We start from the raw sequence: 8,466 nt of genomic DNA, 5'->3' as shown, positions 1-8,466 counted from the left end.
AATTTAGAGCAAACATTATGTGGAATGTATGATTTATATGCGGAAAGAATGGGTGCGAATGTTAGTCGAGTACCCTCTGCTGAACATACTCCTTCTGCTGAAACTGAAGAAGATGCTGCGGAAATAATGAATTTATTTCAGGGCATTAATACATTTAGATATGATGCAACTGCAATGTGTTCATCTAATGCTATGTCGTCTACATCTACATCTCATCAAACATCGGCCGAAACTCAAAATGTGATGTCTGCCGAATTAATTGATTATTTCAATCATAATATGCCAACAGACAGAACAATTAAAAAAACTTTAGAAGAAATAATTGAATTCTGACGAAAGTATAAAAGACGTTGGCCAATTGTTTTTGCAATTATGAAAAATCTATTGACACGTCCGGTTAGCATTGTTGTTTTGGAGTCTGCTTTTAGTACAGGTAAAAGGGTTTTGATCGATTTTAGGAGCCGATTGAAAGAAGATGTTTTGGAAGCGTTAATGTGTGTGAAGGATTGGTAGGATGCTCATTTTTTATTACAAGATAAATACGCTGAAATTGCATGTCATCAGGTAAGTGATATTTGATTTAATTATATTAATCAAATTTTTTTATTTTTTAATCGTTAAATTTAATTTTCTTTAAAAAATTGTACACGTTACAATAAGTTGTTCGTGTACAATTTTTAACACCGTCTACTTAAAATTGATGTAGTCGGTCCCAAACCCGGATAAAGGAGGAGGGTTTATCTGCTACCTTTTTTTACACCCTTTTTTTAATTTTTACGAGCCAGCCCGACTCGAGCCGACTCTCCAAAATGGGGCTGGGTGCCTCTGAGCCTCGAGTCGGGTCGGCTCGGGTTTTCTCGGGTCGAGTCATGGATGGTTCAAGTCGACGAGCCCGATTGTCATCCCTACCATCACATGGTCACCATTGATCCAAATTGCTCTCAGGTCATTAAAATTTTGGTCCTGCGCGAACACCAAAAAATGGCCAAACTCGCATGCAGAGGTTCTCGGAGTTCTTCCCTGAGCAATTTTTGGTATTTTGATTATAACTTTCTCTTTCGATATTTGATTAAGGTGATTCAAAGTGTATTAAAAATATGACTCAGGGGCTACAATTTTTCTATAGGTACAATTTTTCCAATTCGAACGTTTATTATCCAAAAAAAGGGTCTCAAATTGAGACTAAAAGTCCGGAACATAACTTCATCAACTGGAAATTAATTTGTGAAAATACTTCAATTATATTTCATTCATTTGACCTCCAATTGCATGCAATTGATCATATGTGATCTTCAATCATCATTTTATGATCCGAATCAACTATTGAATGTTTATTCTTTGGTCCCCAAATTTTGGATTTCTTTCGTTTTTACTCTTTGTCATTCCTTTCTCTCAATTTCACCAATTTACATTTAGTTCAACCTAACACAAATAATGAATACATAATTAAGTTATAACTTATCCAAATCACTAACAAATAATCAAATTTAAGAACCTAGATAAGTGTACAAAATACACTGATCACTAATGAATGACAACATTTTTTTCCTCTTTGTTTTTCTTCTCTTTTTTGATTTTTAGTTTCTATGTTGCAGGTTTTGAACTTTCTGGAGTTATCCTATTCTGAACAAGATTATGACAGCAACTCGAGTTGCAAATTTTTCCATCATTGAAATGTTATAATCTGTTTCAAAAATATGTTTTTCTTTAGCATTTGCTTCTCTTACTTTCTCTAGCATATGTCTTCCATATTAAGCCCTGTATGATGGTCATTATTTTGGAAAAACTATGTTTTGAATAGTGATTTTTAGGAAAATGTGTGATTAAAAGGTAAGAAAAAGTTTTGAATTTATGTGAAAAATATTTTATTGTATGAATGTATAGTTGAAAATGAATAAAAAAAATAAAATTAAAGAGTTTTGTTTTATAAGGGAAACAAACAAGGGCTAAGACTTCATGATTGTGCAACTACGACAAAAGTTGAGGACCAACTGACAATGTAGATTCAGTTGGAGACCTCGATAATGTAATTTTCTATACCCAACATTTTCACTAAAAATGTGTTCTGCAATATTGATTTTTTGGAGAATGTATGTTTAAAAGTAGAAAAAAATTAAGATTTAGGTGTACCTATATTTTATTGATAGAATATGGTTAAAAATAAATTTGAGGGCGAAAAAATATTTTGAATAATGGGGCTCTAACACGTCACATAAGCCACACATTGACATCTATTTCCTTGACCTTTGCATAATTACCTATCTAATCGACCACAAAAGAAGATAGAAGGAAGGACCCACGTGGAAAAAATCTCTCAATTATCAATACTGGTCCACAAAACCCTAAAATAACGGTGAAAGTTAATTAGTGCTTATCTTTGATCCAACCACCCCACATTAATATTATTACCAGCCTAAAAAGAGGAGAAAAGACATACAATCGCATCCCAATTATGCCATCAACAAGGGGATCTTTTCACTCTGAACAAGTCATTTGATTTTACACTTGGTTTCTATTTCATACTTAAAAATGACATATAGAATGGTGTTAGATGGTTATAAATAAATTCACATTTTAAATTTGTTACATTTACCTTAATAAAATTGATACATCTATCATAACTAATATATTCTCAACTAAATAACCTTACAAAATGAATTTTCTGCTAGATGCCGCTTGCAAAATTCTAAGTTCTTTAATTTTCTACACGAGTCTAGTCTGAAAATTGCATACAGCTGATGGAAATCCCTTGATGCATGATTTTTCTCTGTTTGGTGGAAATTAAAAATAAGAATTTTAGTATATTATAATAAAAGTTGATGAAATGTGTGATATAAAAAGTTGTGAGTTTCATAAAATATATGGTTAAAATTAATAATTTGACTTTGATTTGAATAAAAATCTACCAAACAAGAACTAAGTGGCGATTTGTAGAGCTATAAAATTTCAGGCTGTGACTAATTTACACAAAATGAAACGTTCAACTGAGTTTGTGCGTCTTAATAAGCTAATCTAATATTTGCGTGACGTAGTCAAAGTGATCAATTTTATCATTGAACAAATTTTCAAAAGGACCATTGATCGACTTATCAATTTTTAATAATTATTTTTTGTTTTGTTAAAATGAGATTCTTTTCACTAAAAATTCGTCCTCTTGTTACTCACTCGATATTAATTACAGGCACTTGGTATTTACTAAAAGCAACTAACTTGCCCTACAGTGCTTCCCTTAATAAAATAGATTCTGCAAACTATATATGTATACACACACACACACACACACACGTTTTATTCACACCATATTTTTTTATTATTTGCACTACATTTTAACTGTAGTTAAAATTTCCAATCTTTTTTCACTGTAATAACTATTTTCTTAAATTATTTCAACATATTCTTATCGTAAACATTTTATTAACTAGTACATCACGTCTTTGATGACAATTTTGACTAGAAAGCCCGTTGGAATTGTGTAAAACAAATATATAGTATGCAAACAAAATATTTTGATAATTATCATCACCAATAACAGATACATTAATGAATGGAAGGTCAAAATAAGAAATTGAGGAAAAAATGATATAAGTGTTACAATGAGCAAAGATTGAAAACATGAATGTGGAACCTCGAATTTTTCCATTGTGTTGCATATAATTTATTTACCTATTAATATGAATGTCACGTCTTGTCAAGTCTTTATGCATGTCAATTGTTATGCTTAAGAGTTAATTTGCATCCATATGCATATCCTCAATAGTCGAGGGATCAAAGAAAAAATAAGTAGTAAGCTTTATCCTTTTTGTAATTGGGTCAAATAGTTAATTATTGAAGGAGTTGGAATTGCCCCATCAATATTGGACCCATTTTGAAGTTTGTAATAAATTACGAATTATGGACTTAGAAAAAACTTAATTTGAATAATTTAAACTCAAGTTAGAGCCACTAAAAAAAACTAATTAGTTAATAATATTAATTATCGATTTAGACTAAATTATCGTATCAATATTGGACTCTTTTCATATATGGTAATTAATTATGTATATTACGATTGAGAAAAAGATATTTTGGATAAGTTTGAATTAAGACAGAATCATTAAAAAAATCTAGATGTAAAAGAAATTTTACATACCATACTTTCTACCAATAATAGGATAATTATGAAATTAATATTTTGTATTTGTATTGGAATGGAGTTACATTATATTATCTTACTACTTGTTATCCTAATTAGCTAAACTTTATCAGTAACCACTTAAATCAATCAATTTAAATCAACCGTCCATCAACTCTTGATAGAATCAAAGGTAACAAGGATAGGAAGAATGGCTACTGGACAATTTGTTGGAGAAAATTTGGAATGAGATAGCGAAGCTAAATCATATCTTTATATATTGGTTTGGATTGAAATCTTCGAAATGATTTTCGACTTTGAGTTAATTTTATCAAATCAAATTTAGGCTATGGGACGGGATAGTCAGAACCATTGATTAGGTTCGACATGTTTCAAACCTGAAAAGAAATCTCATATCCCTTAGTACTCTGGATGCAAAAGGATATAAATTCTCTGGTGTAGGTGGAGTCTTAAAGGTCCGAAAGGGTGTTCAGGTTGTACTAGAAGGATGAAGAAGGTCTCAATTGTACATCTTGCAAGGGAGAGTAGAACCAGTTAAGAGACACCTTGACAAATTCAGTACCGAGGTGAATCTTCAGTTTGGTACAGTACCTTTTATAACAGGCTTTGGGTTAGTTCAGAACATTGCTCGACGGAGCATTGGTTATTCCACTTTGCCACCAATTGCAGCAGTTGCAATGTGTTCAATTGCTATAGTTGGATCCATTGAGCGTATATACCATGATGTTAATTGTGTCTGTTACGATTTTGGAGACATTGAAGGCGACATTTCTAACAAGGGGCCTTTTGTTCAGGCATTTTGTATGGTTTTTGCTATAGGATGTGCTTCGACCCTATTTGATAAATATTAATTCCTTGGTGGAATTTTGGGAACCCGGGAGTAGGGTTCAGGTGTCACTTGTGAATACCGTGCAGAGAATGATGGTTTATATGGAGAGTTTTGGTTACTGCGTTGAGGAGATTGGTCATTTCATTTCGATGCATACGGATTTATTTCTTAGGTGGAGAAATTTTTTGGAGCTCAAGTCAAGGTGGAAATTGTTAGGCTTTGTGACTCAAATATGGTTAGGAGTCTTGTGAGATTGCGTATTTAATTTTTATTTGGAAAGGAAGATTGTATCCAAGCTGAATAAGGAAAGAAAATTCTCTCTCGTTCAAAGTTTTATGTGCATTTGTAGCCTAATTTTAACATATTTTCTTACCTTTTAGGGCTCTTTTAGGGTTTGGAACGTGGTCTATAAATATAAGGCTCCTTTGTCAGTTTTGTTTACACATTATTGCTGTATCTGTAATTTCTCTCCTTATAGTCAGTTAATATATATCGTTCCTCTGCGATTAATTCTCTTTGTTCTTCTTTACTTTTAATCTTGTTTCTTATTGTGACCTTTATTACTTTATATTGTGTTATTAATCTCATTCTACAATCCATCCGATCGTGTTAGGTAGTACTGGGCTTTCTCACTCTAAAAGTTAGCTTAAGAGATAAGATTTTCTCTCACACTTATAAAATGAATACCAAACCACATCCTCAACCGATGTCGGACAACCTCAACAATCTCCCCCTCACACATCGAGCTTTGCGGAAGATCGAACACGTCTCTCCCCACACATCGAGCCTTAAGGGAGACCAAACATGTCTCCATCTCACATAAACCCGTATCTTCGTGACTTTTTGGACTGGAGACTTGTTGATAAACTAGGCTTTGATACCAGTGTTGAGTGGTATTAGACCTCTCTCACCCCAAAAGTTAGCTCAAGAAGTGAGACTTTTCCTTACACTTATAAACTGAATACCAACCCCATCCTCAACCGATGTGGAATAACTTCAACAGAGTTGTCCTGCAAAAATTAATTAAAGACTTCTAATTATTCTTGATTCAAATGTTTTTGATTGCGATTAAACAGATGGACGTTATATGGAGTTTTACTCGATTTAGGCTTTCCTCTTTAGCTTTAGGTTCTCTAAACATTTAAACCCGTACATGACAATTTCTTAATGAGTATTCCTATCTGATTAATTTTATGAGTCTGATTTGAGTAGCCACCACATGAACACTTGGATAAAGTAAAGGGAGAAATTGATGAAAGGGCCTTTCAAAATACATGCAAACTGAGGGCCTTATGGCACGAAAAACTGAAAACTCCATAATGGCACCCATTCAAAATTCAGATTTATCAACTTGTGTAGAAAATGTTTCCCACCTGCATTATAGATGCAGTGTTGGCAGCACATAATTGTCTGTCAAAACATTTTTTATTTATTTATCAAAATCCAATGACAGAATGTTATGTCTATCAAAATGTATGTATAAATTTTACATACATGTAGCAATGCCCTTAAAATTCTCCCAATAAGTGTCTTCTAAGTTTAGGACCAACGTAGGAGTGTATTCCTATAGATTTTGATCTTTTTATAGTGACAATTAACAAGATGTTGAAAAAATCGGCATTTTGTAATTTGGGACATATTTCACAACCCACTAATAAACTTCCCATTCTTCTAATTTTACTTACAAAATAATTATTTCAAGCCACATATTGTCAATGAAATATAATAACAAAAAAATTATTTATATGAAAAAAATGTTTTACAACTTAAATATATAATTATAAGTAAAAAATGTTGCCACCTGCACTACAGATGCAGTGTTGGCAACACATAATTGTCTGTCAAAACATTTTCTTTTTCCATTTTTTTTAGCGAAATCCAATGACAGAATGTTATGTCTATCAAAATGTATGTACATTTTCCATACATGTAGCAATGCACTTAAAATTCTCCCAATAAGTGTCTTCTAAGTTTAGGACCAACGTAGGAGTGTATTCCTATAGATTTTGATCTTTTTTGAGTGAAAATTAACAAGATGCTGAAAAAATCGGTATTTTTTTTTAATTTTTTAGATACTGTAAGTTGGGACGTATTTCACAACCCACTAATAAACTTCCCATCCTTCTAATTTTACTTACAAAACAATTATTTCCAGCCACATATTGTAAATGAAATATAATAACTAAAAAATTATTTATATGAAAAAAATGTTTTACAACGAAAAAATATAACTATAGGTAAAAAAATGTTGCTCACCTGCATTACACATAATTGTCTGTCAAAACATTTTTTTTAGCGAAATCCAATGACAGAATGTTATGTCTATCAAAATGTATGTACATTTTCCATACATGTAGCAATGCACTTAAAATTCTCCCAATAAGTGTCTTCTAAGTTTAGGACCAACGTAGGAGTGTATTCCTATAGATTTTGATCTTTTTATAGTGACAATTAACAAGATGTTGAAAAAATCGGTATTTTTATTTTTTACCTTTTTAGACTCTGTAATTTGGGACGTATTTCGCAACCCACTAATAAACTTCCCATTCTTCTAATTTTACTTACAAAATAATTATTTCAAGCCACATATTGTCAATGAAATATAATAAATATGAAAAAAATGTTTTACGACTTAAAAATATAATTATAAGTAAAAAATATTGCCCATCTGCACTACAGATGCAGTGTTGGCAGCACATAATTGTCTGTCAAAACATTTTTTATTTATTTATCAAAATCCAATGACAGAATGTTATGTCTATCAAAATGTATGTACATTTTCCATACATGTAGCAATGCACTTAAAATTCTCCCAATAAGTGTCTTCTAAGTTTAGGACCAACGTAGGAGTGTATTCCTACAGATTTTGATCTTTTTTGAGTGACAATTAATGAGAAGTTGAAAAAATCGGTATTTTTTAATTTTTTAGATACTGTAATTTGGGACGTATTTCGCAACCCACTAATAAACTTCCCATTCTTCTAGTTTTACTAACAAAACAATTATTTCAAGCCACATAATGTAGATGAATTATATTAACTAAAAAATTATTTATATGAAAAAAATGTTTTACAACGAAAAAATATAACTATAGGTAAAAAAATGTTGCTCACCTGCATTACACATAATTGTCTGTCAAAACATTTTTTTTAGCGAAATCCAATGACAGAATGTTATGTCATTTTCCATACATGTAGCAATGCCCTTAAAATTCTCCTAATAAGCGTCTTCTAAGTTTAGAACCAACGTAGGAGTGTATTCCTACAGATTTTGATCTTTTTTGAGTGACAATTAATGAGATGTTGAAAAAATCGGTATTTTTATTTTTTACCTTTTTAGACTCTGTAATTTGGGACGTATTTCGCAACCCACTAATAAACTTCCCATTCTTCTAATTTTACTTACAAAATAATTATTTCAAGCCACATATTGTCAATGAAATATAATAAATATGAAAAAAATGTTTTACGACTTAAAAATATAATTATAAGTAAAAAATATTGCC

This window comes from Olea europaea, unplaced genomic scaffold (genome assembly GCF_002742605.1).
Source record: "Olea europaea var. sylvestris unplaced genomic scaffold, O_europaea_v1 scaffold1018, whole genome shotgun sequence".
NCBI lineage: Eukaryota > Viridiplantae > Streptophyta > Magnoliopsida > Lamiales > Oleaceae > Olea > Olea europaea.
This window is presented reverse-complemented; position numbering follows the sequence as displayed.